Below are 16,520 nucleotides of genomic sequence, written 5' to 3' on the forward strand. Positions count from 1 at the left end.
GAGGAGCTTGCCGCTAAATGCCAGTAGGCTGGAGACATTTATCCCCCAGTAATGTTTCAGTGCTGTTATTACACTCATTCACACACTGTGAAGTGCAGAGCTACGAGTTCAGCAGTGTCAGGTGCTTCCGATGCGGTTAAGTGTTGAGTTTTTTAAGGTAATTGCCAAACATTTGACCCCCTGCTCCTCTACGGCGGAGAAGACATTTAAAGTGGCCTAAAAAAAAGATACAGCGGCTAAAATAAATAAAATAAAATAAATTTCCAAAGGTGCTATTGACATGATATTTTCACCAGATGTTGGAAACAACCCAAGTAATCCATACATACAAAGTAAGCAGAGCAAATAAGATCAGAAATCAACTTGTGTGTATTAATGTGAAACGACACAGGGAAAAAGTATTGAACACATAAAGAAAGGGAGGTGCAAAATGGCATGGAAAGCCAAGACAATGCCTAAAATCTATCAATAATCAAACAGAAATCCAGCCCCTTGTCAGTGCAAATGAATATCAGCTTGTTCAGTCCTAAATGATGGCCTACAAAAAGGTCTCATTGCCAAGTTGTGAGTCAAGACACATCTCATGATGGGTAAGAGGAAAGAGCTGTCTCAAGACTAGGGTTAGCCATCATTTGAACTTGAGCGATTCCGGTTCCGATTCCGGTTCCGATTCCGGTTCCTTCCTCCAGCGGTGTAGGCTGAGGCTCGGAGCGCGTCAGACACTACACATCGTGAAAGCCTCTTTTGCGCAATATAATCTTATTCCAAGTGTTGCACTGAGGAGACTAGTCATTAATTTTAACAAAGTTAAGAACACTTTTGTTCGCCGCCGCCGTTGGGCACAAGCACGTCTTCGTGCTTGTTCTTCTTCTTCGTTGGTTTTTGCCACTTCTTCGTCGGTTTGCGCCACTTCTTCTTCCGGAGGACTAGGCATCGAAATCATTTGACCAAGGCAGAGGGATAGAGAAAACAGTGGAAATGGCTTGAATTATTATTTTAGCCTTCTTCCCTACCGCTGGAGTTTAAATGTGTGAACCTGCTTTCCTGGACACCGCAGTGCATGAAAATTAAGTTAAAAAGAGAAATAGACTCATGAAAGAGATCCGGGAAGTAAAAATTAACATTCGGATTACAAAAATTTGCCATATCCAATGACAGCATTCGATTCTGTACATTCTGTATGGAACTGAAGCAGAAAGCCTGTACAGCCACCTTGTCTGTCTGTCCTTCTTTATTTAACAAACAAACTAAAAAGTCCGATTGTAAGGATCTTATGGGGTCAGTTAAAATTTAACTTGAAGTTAAGGTTTTCAACCATAAATTGGCTAAATACTAGGTTTCATTGAGCGCTCCCAAACGTTCCCGATGCTGAGACATCCTGTGGTGTAGTTACTCTATCCACTGTCAGGGCTACCGGACGTGATGTAAGAATAGTCACGGAGCCTGTGTGTGACGAAGACGAATGGCTACTTAACAATTACACTCATCAGACATTGAAAGTGGTCACTACTGGGTGCAGAAAAGGAGACACAATATCGTATATTAGACGTTACACCGATTTGATTGGCTTGATCGGTCTCGGCCAATAGTTAGCATTTTATGTTGATCGTCTTTAATGTCATAATTTGCCGAGCGGCTCCGCAAAAGACATTTATTCCGCATCGCCATTTTGTAGTATATTTTAATCTAAAAGCCCTTTGTGCTGTGTGTGTGTGTGTGTATATATATATATATATATATATAGTTTCTCTCTCCCACCACTACATTCGCTCGACCCCCATCCCTCGCCTTCTCTGCTCCTGTGTGTCTCGTCAGCAAGCGGATATGTGGCTAAAACCTTTGTTTTGCATCTTTTAATTAAAAAAACTTGCACTAAACAGTATACAGCATTGTATAGAAACACACAGTAACAGCATTTGCACCTCACATTCAGTTTTTCTTTAAAAATGTTATTTGTGCCCATCGATCTGCTTTCTAGTGAATTCTCCACATCAATGTCAATGTCTCACATCTTCTGCAGAACTCGATAACTTCTCCAACAATTTCTTCTCAACAACTTCAAATTATTTTAAACACCCAGCTTTTGTTAATGCATTGTATTTTTGTGTGATGTTAATTGTTAGCCCGTGTGACTGTGGTGTTTTCCATCGTATGCTTGGAGGTTGTAGTTGTTTCAAACACACAATGTATTTTTCTCTTTGTTTTATACAGTAGTTAGTTTTTAAGTAAACCCCAAATGGTAGTGGCAATATACAGCTTGAGGCCTCTTTTTTTTTTTTTTTTTGAGGAATATTTACTAATTATATCTGCCCAAGTGCTGCTTGTTAAGTGAGTGGAGCCTCCTGCTGCCACAGAGCACTCGTGTCTCAGTTTGGTCTCACAGAAACTCGATTGCCAATCGACAGCTTGTATCTCGGAAAACTTGAAAGTCGGGTCACCCGTATCTCGAGACACCACTGTACTTTCTGCTAATTGTTTGACCAAAACACGCTGCCTCGAAAGTTATGTGTATTTTGCAGCCAAAGATATAAGATAGATCCCCTGCTGATTGACTCTCGAGGATCCACTGGTCACGTATTGCTTGGAAAGCTGAAGAAGCTCTTGCTACTGCCAGCCCTACTACTACAACCAGCTGCGACACAATAAATAAAAAAAATAAGAAAAATAAAAAAAATAGTAAAATACACAGCAATAAACAGAACAATGACATGCACACAACAGCACTGTAATGGTTTGTATCAAATGTTTTTTGGACTGGACCCAAAAGGAGACAGAGGTGGAGGAAGCACTTGGTAATGGTCTATTTAGGATGAATGCGATGTCAGGAATTCCAAGGCATGATGGTGGTCCATAGGAGCAGGGAGCGTGCGGAGGGCTTGGTGTGAGGAGGTGAGTGAACTTGGCAAGCAGCCAGAGTGAGCGTCGTGGCAAGAAACACAGGAGGGCTCTGAAAGAGGAGAAACAACAGGGAGTAAGTGCAAGCACAGGAGTCAGCAAATCAATCTTACTGTCGAAGAGCAATACATAGATCGTAGTACCGTGTGGGCGCCAGAATACTCTGGCATCGGATCCCTGGGACAGGCAGGCTTAAATACAGGCAGTGATGGCTGCTGATTGGGAACAGGTGCGCAGGCGAGGAGGTGGTAATTGCGGCAGGGAGAGAGAGAGAGAGAGAGAGAGAGAGAGCGAGAGAGAGCGAGAGGAGAGCAGGGCACAAAGCGCTACCCAAGCTCCAAGAGAAACTGCAGGGCACGAGGCTAATGCTACTGCCGAATAAACATATAGTCGGACAACTGCAAGGTCACAGCAGAAAATAGCCGAAGACGGGGAGGCACTAAATAAAAATAAAAAAAACAGACAACACGTTCTGTGTTATATTTATCGATTAAACTGCTGTATAACTGCTATGTATAATCACCTCAGAATGGCAGCTATGGTTTGTATAGGGGTTCTTGGGGTATCAATAGGAATTTTATTTTATTTTTTGAAAATCTAATCTTGAAAAAACAAAAACCTAAATACACATAGAACGCAATTTTTTAGATATTTGCTTTCTACAACTGGAAATGTTCATCCTAACATTAAAACAATAACACACACATGTTCTAGCACTACCCAGGTTTCTTTATTGTTGACAACCTATACCAAATGTAACCTAAACGTTAGGAAGAATATTGTGTAGCACCATTGCCTTTAGGCAGAGGTAGATAAGCTACTGTGCTAGTTCTAGATTCGATGAGTAGTACGACTAGCAAAGAAAGTGCCACAGTCGAAGGAGTTTGAACATGAAGTTTACTTAGAACAACAAACAAGACAGTGGACAAGATGACACTTAACATATAATTTTGGGCACATCATTTGGCATATGCACCTTAAAATAACCCTGTTCTGTTATATTACACCTTATTGTTGACTTATGAAGTGGACAAAGGGTTTTAAGTTCAATCACTTTTTCCTATTTTATTCTTGTTTTATTTTATTGACCTGTCATTTTGTCTAATTTTGGAGAATAAACCTAATATTATTTGCTTAATTTTTGGTTCAAGTGTAATTTTAGGTTTATGAAATCAACCAAAATCAGCCACAGGTACATTATAAATATAGTTTTGTTGTAAAATGCAATAATATGATTACTTTCTAATGTACATTATTTGAATGGTTTAGGAGGAACCTGGAAATGTATGTGTATGTCTCCACATTATCAGGTACTGTAACACAGCAGTGGTTAGAGAATGTATTCGTACACTGGATATTGAACTGCTGACACTTTCTTTCGCCCGTTTTATTTATCTTGTGGGTCGGCGACAGTTGCACTCGGCACACCCTAAGTCATATCGAAGCGACGGACCGCTTTATCTGTAATGCTAAATTACACCAGTAGGAGGTGCCAAAAATCACATTATAGTTTAAAGATGGTGAAACAAATGTTTTGGTTGTGCTGCAATTGTTGATATGGTTGGAAAGCAATATATCATGAGATCAGATATTAATCAGATATATCCAATGTTTGCAGATGTAAACAATACTTTAAAAATTATTGTCTAACATTTTTTAAGCGTCATTCCAACATTGAGGAAAATGGGGATGCAGTACTTGTCGTCAACCAGCAGAGGTGCTATTGATTTAGCCTCAACTAGTTTGTGGCCTAAAGAACAACATGACATCATCAATTGGAAGTTGAAACTGAGCGGTCTTATTTAGCTCCGTACGGCAATCACTGAACAGACACACACGCACCCATTTAAAGTAAAAGTGTGATTACTCTACACAACAATTAATACAATTAAACAGGAATTTCTCCTCTATCAATCAAGGAGGGGGAGCACGATGGTCTAATGGCTAGCATGTCAGTCTCACACTTCTGAGGTTTCGGTTTCGAATCTCGGCTCAGACCTTCCTTTGTGTAGTGTGCGGTTTCGCACGCGCTTGCGTGGGCATTCTCCCGGTACTCTAGGTTCCTCCCACACGTCAAAAACTTGCATGTTAGGTTTATTGAAGTCCCTAGATTGTTCTTTTGTGTGAATGTGAGTGTTAATGGTTCTTTGCCTAAATGTGATAGGCTCCAGCCCACCCACGACTCTAGTGAAGACAAATTCAATAGAAAATGAATGGATTAGTGAATGGATGGAAATCAACAAAATGTTGTCTAAAGCCCCAGGATAACAAAGCAATGAATCCTCCCTTCATGATGGCCATGTTTTTTGTTTGTTTGTTTTTTTTTTTTTTTGGGGGGGGTGGAGGGGTTTTATCTCTTGGAGAGGTCTTAAGTTATTCTTTTGGAGTACACAATTTGTTGAAAAGTGAACTGAACTCACTGACCACATCCCTGAGTAAATATAATATGGAAAATATTTCATTCAAAAAGATAATAATTCAACAATACCTTTACTATTGTTGACATATTTTACATTGCACCGCATTATACATAATAATCTTTATAGTGTACTGGATACCTGACTTACTCAGGGAGAGGCCAAAAATTAATAACAGCTCTTTGTTTGAACCTAATAAAGTGTCTATTTAGTTTGTACAGTAACATCTTTGTGATATTCTGCTCATGTTCTTCCTTGGTTACAAGTCTTTGTCTCTATCTTTGCCAAGGTCTCTATGCCATATAATCCGTTTTGGGCTATGGACTATAAGCACAGACGTTTCAGGTTGGATGTTCAAACTCTGTTTTTCAGTGTACAGATGCCTGCCCGAGACAGAGCCTGTCCCTGGAGACAGACCTGACAGAGAAAAGCCATAAGACAAGCTTCAAAGGACACACACAGATTGCCTGCCTCGTCTTCCTCATTCTCGCTCCTCCTCCCCCTTCCTCCATCCAGCACCACCACAAGCGCCAGACTATTCGGCTTCATTCATACATGAGATGGATGTGCGCCGGTAGTGAGGAGAGAAAGCGTATACATTTGCAAAACATCCCCTGGAGGAGCTGTGAGATTGCCTTCATTTGGATGGACTGTAATTGGCCAGGGGGGCTCTCCTCTCCAGACAGCGCCGGCACCATGCACACATCTCTCTGATATTCCTCACCAGCTTCAGCCTGGGGCCTCCAGCATCACTGTGTGCCATCTGTACCCACAACAAGCACAGGCTGCAGTTTTCCGTCTTTGAGAAAGCGCTTGCTCGAGTGCGTTTTCATCAGCGTTGATACAGCGGGCCTGCCTGCCCAAGGTAGACGCCACTTAGATTTCAAGAGTCTAAAACTACACATGACATCTAGTTTTTGGAAATGGGTGACATACAGTAAACCTTTCATAATACATGCAATGTTTTGCTGAGGACAAGCTTCCGAATACACTGTATTCATCCATTTTCCGTACCGCTTTATCCTCACAAGGGTGCTGGAGGCTATCCCAGCCATATTTGGGCGAGAGGTGGGGTACACCCTGAACTGGTCACCAGCCAATCGCAGGGCACATATAAACAAACAACCATTTGCGCACACATTCACACCTACGGGCAATTTAGACTCTTCAATGAACCTACCACGCATGTTTTTGGGATGTGGGGGGAAACCGGAGTGCCCGGAGAAAATCCACGCAGGCATGGGGAGAACATGCAAACTCCACACAGGCGGGTCCGGGATTTGAACCCCGGTCCTCAGAACTGTGAGGCAGATGTACTAACCAGTCGTACACCGTGCCGCCATACACTGTATTATAATGTAAAATTCAGATTGTCAGTTGTAGCATCAGTGAGATTGGCAAACAATTGTAGTCAAGAGCCACATTTTTAAAATGAACAGTCTGGTCAGGCTGTTATTATTGTTAATTTTATTATTTACAATAAATCAAATCAAATATTTTCCAATAAGATTTACAAAATTGAACATGAATAAATACATTTTTATTAACTTATTTTGGGAAAATGCTCAGTGGGCTGGATTAAAGATCTCAGCAGCCAGACTTTGTTCACCCCTGATCTGGAGCATTCTTATCCCCTATAAAACTAGAACAAGGCCAAGGGCACCAGGTCGCTCCCTAAGACCACATGAGTGGCCTGCAGGGCTGTTCCAAAAAAAAAAAAAAAAAATTTAATAGAAATTTTATACAAGTGATTATTTGGAAATGTAAACACTTGGAGAAATTTATAGAAATTGAATGTTGCTTATTGATATTTATCTGTCTCCTACCTTGTTACATCTTTCTGGATAATTATTGTGAGAAATTATTAACATGATCAGCATCTGCACATAGATGAATATTATTTTTTATTATTATTAATAATAATAATAATAATAATAAATCATTAAAGGTGATTTGAGCAAATTAATCAGTGCCCAAGAAGTTGCGGTTGGGTAACTGGTAACCCCTGATCCACAATATTGAATATCCATCCATCCATCCATCCATTTTCTGAGCCGCTTCTCCTCACGAGGGTCGCAGGCGTGCTGGAGCCTATCCCAGCTGTCATCGGGCAGGAGGCGGGGTACACCCTGAACTGGTTGCCAGCCAATCGCAGGGCACATAGAAACTAACAACCATTCGCACTCACAGTCATGCCTACGGGCAATTTAGAGTCTCCAATTAATGCATGTTTTTTGGGATGTGGGAGGAAACCGGAGTGCCCGGAGAAAACCCACGCAGGCACGGGGAGGACATGCAAACTCCACACAGGCGGGGACGAGGATTGAACCCCGCACCTCAGAACTGTGAGGCTGACGCTCTAACCAGTCGGCCACCGTGCCGCCTATTGAATATCCCTGTATTGATAAGGTGCATGATGCATTAGAGCAGGGATGCCCAAACCTTTTTCCCCCAAGATCTACTTTTCAAGCAGCCAACCACCCACGATCTACCTTTTTTATTTTGGGGGGCGACCATGTCTCCTGTTTGAGAGTACAGAGCACTGCCAATGAGCTAAAATGTATGTTGGTGTACCTGGCATCACCGCGAGCCATTCTTGCACAACACAACAAAATAACAATGTAAATTTTTTGTCATTACCTGAGTTTACTCCGATGACTTGTACTGAATTAATCAGCCAGGGATGCGTTGTCCGGACAGTAGCTGCTGACAGCCAGCCTCAAGCACACTTCCAAATGTTCATCAGTTAGGGTGGAACGGTACTTGGACTTAATGATCTTCATGTGGGAAAAGGCTGACTCACATACATAAGTGGAGCCGAATAATGTAGTCAAAAAGGTAGCACATTTCCTCATGTTGGGGTACTTTAGCTCTGTGAGTAAGTTCCAAAACTGTCCATGAGCTCTGGACCTCAGCTCAATGTCGGCTTGTAGTGTCAAAATCTCAACTTCCACTGCAGAAGAGTTCAGGTGAAACAGTGTTGCAATTTTTGATGCGAGTGAATCAACGTCAGCATCTTCCCGAAAAGGATAGCACATGAATGTAGCGACTGGCTCGAGCAAAGAAAAGTCTTGAAAGCGTTTGTCAAACTCTGACAGACAATTGTCAATCAGTTCTGTGTAGCGTGCACTGTCAAGTTTCACACAGGCCTACCCTTGCCTCTCCAGCTCTGACGCCAGGTTCTGGAAGTTTGCCAAATCATGACACTGCAGCTTTGAGGACAGATGTTGCATCTTTCGTTTGAAAGCATTAACTGATCTGATCATATTGATCACTGTTTTGTAGTGTTGTATTTTCCATGCACAGTCCTAAAATGCCGCTCCACATTTCCCTTCTTTGTTAATGCGATGGCAGACTAGCAGATGAGGCATATGCATTTCGAAAATGTCATCATGAAAAAATACTCCTTCTCCCATTCCATATGAAAGTGGTAAGTTTTTGTCTTCTTACTTGGTCCAGCTCCCCCAGTCATTTTTATACCCTTTCTTAAGTTTAAGAGAAAACCGAGAGATAAAAATTGGAGGTAACTCACTGACTTTCAGTCAAAATTCAGAAAAATTCAGATGTCATCGATTATATATGTATATCAGTCAAGCAACGGGATGGATGATAGGCTGACGTCTTTTTTTTTGTTTGTTTTAATGTCACACGATGAAATGCGATCTACCAATACTACCTTCGCGGTCAACTGGTCGATCGCGATCGACGCATTGAACACCCCTGCATTGGAGCATACATCATTTTGATATCAAAATGTAAAACTAATAAACGTAGCAGAGATATTTGAGATATATATTTAATGGCTTCTAACACAACTACTTACAGTTTTGTTTGTTTTTTTACCACTTTTACCACTTTGATTTCCAGTCAAAGGATACCCATTCACCACTCAAAATTTGATGGAATACTTTTGGCCATAACTCCATATGTAATGTCATGTGTAACCTCTTCCACATACACCATGTCCCAATACTGTATATTGACGACTTCTCATTGTATTTCTCTCACAAAAACCTCACCTACATGTGGGCATCATTCACTTGTGTATAGTTAGTAGCGAAACCATGGCACTGTTTGTCTTATTGTTGTTGTTTTTACCTCTCCTGTTACTGTATTTGTCTTGGGAGGATAAGTCCATATCGACAGCTCCTGACCACCTGGTGAACTTATGTGTTTGAGGTGAAAGGAAAAAGAGAAAGGGGTTTTAAGTGACTCAACAAAAGGGCTATAGAGAATAATCTTTTAAACAGATCGACAAATCCATCCACTTTACATGTGTTTGGATTCGGGTTGTATCAGAAAGGAGCACCAACATGCACAGCGTTCTGAGCCACCTCCAATCATTGTGATGAGATTACATTGGCAATGATAAACCAAACATTGAATGGAATAAGTGGTTATTAGTCAAACATTCATCAATTCTGATGCATTTCCCCTTTACCATGGTGAGTGTAATGATCTTTTTGTGTCTTCTTTGTGTTCTGTCACTGGAAAGCGTGCAAGTGCCAAACTGATGTATTCACTCACTATCACCACAGTCTCCGTAGCATGGCTATGTGGTACCAGCATGTTCTCTCATAATGTTTGGTGAGAGACATGGGAATGTGGAACCAAATAAACAGGCACATATTTACACACGCGGCACGGTGGATGACTGGTTAGAGCGTTTGCCTCACAGTTCTGAGGACCGGGGTTCAATCCCTGACCCCGCCTGTGTGGAGTTTGCATGTTCTCCCCGTGCCTGCGTGGGTTTTCTCCAGGCACTCTTGTTTCCTCCCATATCCCAAAAACATGCATGGTAGATTAATTGATAACTCTAAATTGCCCGTAGGTGTGAATGTGAGTGTGAATGGTTGTTTGTTTGTATGTGCCCTGCGATTGGCTGGCAACCAGTTCAGGGTGTACCCCGCCTCCTGCCCGATGATAGCTGGGATAGGCTCCAGCAGCCCGTGACCCTAGTGAGGAGAAGCAGCTCAGAAAATGGATTGATGGATGGATATTTACACACACCAACTTTACTTCATCTTGTATGCCTACTTGTCTTTCTACCCCTCAGCTCTCTTTCCAAGGAGGACTTAATGAATATTTCCCTTTGAGAGGGAGAGTGTAAAACAAACACAAGCCTGCGTCTCTTTTTCCCTGAGCCTGGTTCCTTGGAGGGAAGATGCAAGACACATGAAAGAGCTGAGAGACCAGAGAGCAAATACAGTATTTTGGCATCTGCACTGCATGCTTTCCCTCCACAAAATCATCGCCAGTCCTCTGATCATCTCCCTCAATACAGCAGTGATGGCATCGAGCAGGGATAATGTTTAAGAGGCAGCTATACTACAGAATGAGCTATATAGAGGCGATTCAATGCTCAGAGCCCTGAGTCCAGAGTCAAGTTATGCTCAATTACTTTAAAATGTGATATAATCAATTGGAACAACATGAAATGGAACAAGAAAAAAAAACACCATATCATTACATTAATTTCCTAATCACCATTTGTCTCACTGTTCAATATCGCTCACCATATTAAATTGTAGCAGACAACCTTGTGCAGTCGCTAAGTGATTACTGATTAGCAGCAAGCAAAATCAGTTGAAATATGTGTCAAATACAACCAACTATGGAGAAAACCGCATCTTGAAAGGGATATCATCAGTAGTGCCCTTGCCTCGACAAAGAGGATACTAAACTGAATATGACACCACCAGCACCAAACCAGACTGTGATGGAAGAACACAGGACTGATTCGATGACCGCTGTGTAGAACTGCCTCAGCAGCTCCTGTGGCAGGCTGTGCTTTCTCCGAAGCCGCAGGAAGTACATCCTCTGCTGGGCCTTTTTGAGGACGGAGTTGATGTTGGTCGCCCACTTCAGGTCCTGAGAGACTGTAATTCCCAGGAACTTGAAGGTCTCAATGGTTGACACAAGGCAGCTGGACAACGTGAGGGGCAGCTGTGGCGAAGGATGCCTCCTGAAGTCCACGATCATCTCAACAGTCTTGAGCGTGTTCAGCTCCAGGTTGTGTCGGCCGCACCACAGCTCCAGCCGCTCCACTTCCTGTCGATTTGCAGACTCGTCACCGTCCTTGATGAGGCCGATGACAGTGGTGTCATCTGCAAACTTCAGGAGTTTGACAGCCGGGTGCGCTGAGGTGCAGTCGTTCGTGTAGAGAGAGAAGAGCAGCGGAGAGATGACACAACCTTGGGGCGCCCCAGTGCTGATGCTGCGTGTGGATGAGGTGGTCTCCCCCAGCCTCAACTGCTGTGTCCTGCCCGTCAGGAAACTGTAAATCCACTGGCAGATGGCAGGCGAGACGCTGAGCTGGAGAAACTTGGATGAAAGGAGTTCAGGGATGATGGTGTTTAATGCTGAGCTGAAGTCCACGAACAGGATCCTCGCGTAGGTCCCTGCACTGTTGAGGTGTTCTAGGATGAAGTGCAGTCCTATGTTGACTGCATCATCCGCAGACCTGTTCGCTCGGTAGGCAAACTGCAGGGGGTCCACCAGGGGACCTGTGACGCTCTTGAGGTGGTCCAGCACGAGACCTTCAAAGGACATCATGACCACAGATGTCAAGGCGACAGGCCTGTAGTCATTTAGACCCAATATTGTAGGTTTCTTGGGGACTGGAATGATGGTGGAGCGTTTGAAACAGGATGGTACTTCGCACAGTTCCAGAGATCTATTGAATATCTGTGTGAAGACTGGAGCGAGCTGGTCTGCGCAGACTTTGAGGCAGGATGGGGACACATGGTCTGGGCCTGCCACTTTGTTAATCTTTTGTTGTTTGAAGATGCATCTCACATCCTGTTCGCGGATGGTTAACACAGAGGTCGGTGGCGTGATAGTGGTCGGTGATGCCGCTGGGTGGATGTGGGGTGTGAAAGTGTCCTTTGCACGAGGTATAGCACGGTATGCGTTTTTTAGCGTAGTATAGCAGTGGTCTAAAATCTTATTTTCTCTGGTAGGTGTGCACAGTCGATGTGCTGCTTGTATTTATGCACGACCTTTGTCTCTATTTCCTCTCTGAGCAATTCCCAAACTCTTCTAGGTACTACGGGTCAGCACTTGACCAGTTGGGCACTTTGCCTTTTGAGAGCATGTACTGGCTTTGTGGACACAGTGTCTACACTAGACTCGTTCCCGATTGGTCAGGTCAGTGTGCCCCTCTTGCTTTGACAGACCACTCGTACATTTTCTCTACCACATCTCATTTGAAGAACACGATCCAGTTTAGGGCACAAATGTCCCCACCGATCACAAGGTTTAGAGAACAGGTACCAAGGTATTATACTCACTATTTCCTCAAATTGGAGTGGGCAAATTGATGTTATGATATGAAACTCTAAGTTATCGCTTTTCTAGTTTTTTTAACACTCCCCTGACAATTCTTGATACTTCTCGTGTGGAAATTAATGCAATTCGTGAAGGATTTTCTTAAACCTGAGTTGTGAATATCTGGATGACTGTAGCGTTGTTTTGTTAATTAACTATAGTATTTATTCATTATGTATTTATTTATTTATTTTAACTATTAATTAATTATTTTGGTTATTGCATATTATACTGTTATATTATTTTGATTAACTTTTAATTTTTTGATTACTTTGTGTTAACTTCTAGGGAGTTAGGATGTAATAGTGTTTAGTAATTTTCCTTTTTTATGTCATTAATAATAGATTAATATAATCAAAAGGGGGGAGCTGAGTTGGAAAATGTATGTTTTATATATACCAAATATTACTTTTAGACAACCTTCACATGCTTTATTGTTACATTGTAACTAGTACCTCTGTGTGTGTACTAATTGTTCCTAGCTATGTTGTGATTATTAGCTTTTTCCCGGCTATACTGTGCGTACTAATTGTTCCCAGCCATATTGTGACTACTAGCTGTTTTTTGATAAAGATAAGTTGAGTGCAGTGGGACAAAGATAATTGTTTTGCTTTCCTTGTCTGTCTCTCTGACTTCGATATAACAAAGGGGTTTTCTGTCCGGGCTTCGGTAAGGGGTGACAACTTGTAAGACCTGTACCTTTTCCTCTCTTTGCAAAGACTTTTCTTTCTTTTTTGTAGTAAAAAAACCCACAAAGACAAGATTGCTTCCTTACTTATTCTGTCAGAAAAAGATTTGGCAAAACACTGATGACTGGGAAGAGAGAGCAAGAGGGGGAGAGAGAGAGAGAGAGAGAGAGAAAGAGAGAGAGCGAGAGGGGCACAAAGCCCCACCCAAGCTCCAACAAAGGAACTGCAGGGCATAGCTAGTGAGAGTTTGCTTAAAATAAGTGGTATATGTTCATGATTAAAGAACTGTTTACTTAATTTACGAATTTAAATCTTACTTATGAATTTTAATTAGTAAAAAGAAAAGGCTTACGGTTGGACATATTTTTGTGAAACAAAACATTTTGTTTCTCCTTTGAGCTTGTTCCAAGAAATTAAACCGTAACTCAACCTTGAAAAAAATTGCAAAATCAGTTCAAAATAACACAGTTTATTCAAAAACTATACTTAAAACAAGCAACTTAGACTTCAATCAGGGTCCCTGAACCATTCTCATCCCAAAAACGTTTAAGTTGAATTAGTAATTTGATTAGGTAAGTTCAGAGCACAATTCTCAATGTGTTTTTACCATGTCAAATCAATGTGAATAAATTAATTGAAAGTAATGCAATCGCATGCATAAACTTTAAGCGTTTATTTGTTTTTTACTTAAAGGTAAGGTGAACTTTTGCATTAACCTTATGCGCTCACTCACTTAAAGGTAACTTGACTATGCTTCTATGTTATTCCAGACAAAATAATAAAATAAAGCAATACATAGCGTATTTTTTATCTTTATTGGCAGAACTTCAACTTTTTAAAAAAAATCACATTCTCTTATTGAACATCCACAGTGTAGTTGTATTTGAGCTCCTAATGGAATGGAATACAGTATTTAAGTTGAATGTAATGTTTGAAAAAATTATTCTACACTCATTTAACTCAGCTTGTTAAGCATTACTCCATTACACATTTTAACAAAATTGTAGAATTTAAATTACCAAACTATTTTAGCTCCTGAAAAACAAAAATGTGTTTCAATCACTAGAGACATGTAAAATGCATTCAACTACAATATTGCAATCCATCCATCCATTTGCTGTACCGCTTTATCCTCACAAGGGTCGCGGCCGTGCTGAAGCCTATCCCAGCTATCTTCGGGCGAGAGGCGGGGTACACCCTGAACTGGTCGCCAGCCAATCCTAGGGCACAATATTACAATCCTTTTAAAAAAAAACATAATTATCTAATAACATGAAAACTTTAAATAAAATACATCATACTCACAGGAAATGCTGAAGGAGGCAGCAGACCTCCTTCCGTTTTTCCTGCCTGTCTGTGTAAGCTATCTGTCGTGCTCATACATGCTGCTGTTAAAAACTACCCAAAAAAATCCTTTTCCGGGCTGAAACAATCCAGACTGCAACTATTTGGGTTGACCTAGCCGCACAAAGTTGAGTTCTTCCTTGAAAAGCGCGCTTGGAATATGTATTTTTAATCATTTCCGACGTTGTGCTCTTCAGTAAATCAATCACATTATTACAATAAATATTAATGACAATTATTTAATTAAGTTTTAATTGTAGGTCAGTGCTTTTTGATAGTGTTTCAGCCAGCACAGAAAGCTCTGAAGGCCCTCAGTGTATACCACTGGTCAACACAAAGTGGAAACTTCAACCACAGAAACAAACTGTGTTAAAAAGCTATCTCTCACTCAAGCAAAGTGAGACTAAATTGTTTTTTTTGGTAATGTTCCTATTAGATTGTGCTTGTGTTCTTAAGATTTTATGCTGACAAGTGATCCAGTAAATCCATGACCTGCCGCAAACATAAGGTTTCCAAATGTTTCCACATTCGATTGCATAATAGACCATGCTGTATTCTTCTAACCCTGAACAAGTAAATAAAATGAATCTTTCATGGTTGTTTTCCCCCTGAGGGAAAAGGTTTCTTTTCTGCTCAATTGAGAAATGATTCACGATGCACAAGGACACAAGACTGGTGACGATGACTGGGAGATCAATTTTTTTTTGTTCTTAGCCAATATAACAATGAAGAGGCATTGCAAAGGTGATCTTTTGTCTTATTTCTTGATGTGTTTGAGGCAAATGGAATGTTGCAGACCATAGAGCTGAGAGAATGGACAGGTCTCTATAACAGAAGATGACACTGTTCATTCCTCTGATAAACTCAGACTGCCATGACCCCCGAATGCCTCGGGAGACAAGCCGGTCACCTCTGGGATTTGCTCATGATTCTGTTTCAGCCCTAAGCTGTCGTCCCCGTCCCTGAAATCCCTCCCACGTCATCCTTCAATCTTCATCCTCCCGCTCTGCCAGCATATCGATTTTCTATTTTCCTTTTTCTCCCCTCCCTTCTCTCCTTTGCCTGCAGCTCGCTCCATCATCTCAAGTACACTTCCTACAGTTCAGCCTGTGTGACAGAGTTCTTTCATCCCTTGGTTTTGCTCCTCTCGCTCTCTCTCTCTTTTATCCTTCTGCTCTCTGGTCAGAGTTTCTCCTCTTTGACAAGGTCGAGGCCCAAGCCATGCTTGGAGCTGCTTAAGATTGGTAAATGGAGATGTAATGTAATACAGTGGTGGGGTCATAGAATCTTTGAGGGCTAGGTCTGATCTCGTTATAATGGGTTGGGCAGGACTGGCTCTCGAGGCATTCACAGCATGGATGGAGGCTTTGTTCAATACTGCAATCTCAAAAACGAAATTCCATCCAATTACACACATTTGAGGATGGGAGAGGTAAAGGCCTCCCAATTGGATACACGATGAGCCGTATGGACAGAAATGCAAACTAACAAAGTTTACAAATGTATGTATAAACTGTATATTTAAATAACCGAACACATTTGGTAACATTTGCGCTGCATGAGGCTATCCATTTGAATAGTTCAATGTTGTGGTATCTCAATGTGATTGACTGTGGTCCACTTCTTGTCAACAGTGTTCTGAACGCAGGTCACAGGTGAGCATGACATCAGATGTAGGAAGGAGCTGATTATGTGACACAAGAAGCACGGCCTACACACCTATAAATACATGACTTACACTATGTATTTCAGTTCTAGGCTTTCCAATAAAGAGTTAATTTCCCATTAGAAATGTGGTTAACTGAGGGAAGAAAGTACATCCATCCATCAATCCTTTTTCTGAGGG

This window comes from Phyllopteryx taeniolatus, chromosome 2 (genome assembly GCF_024500385.1).
Source record: "Phyllopteryx taeniolatus isolate TA_2022b chromosome 2, UOR_Ptae_1.2, whole genome shotgun sequence".
NCBI classification, from domain to species: Eukaryota; Metazoa; Chordata; class Actinopteri; order Syngnathiformes; family Syngnathidae; genus Phyllopteryx; species Phyllopteryx taeniolatus.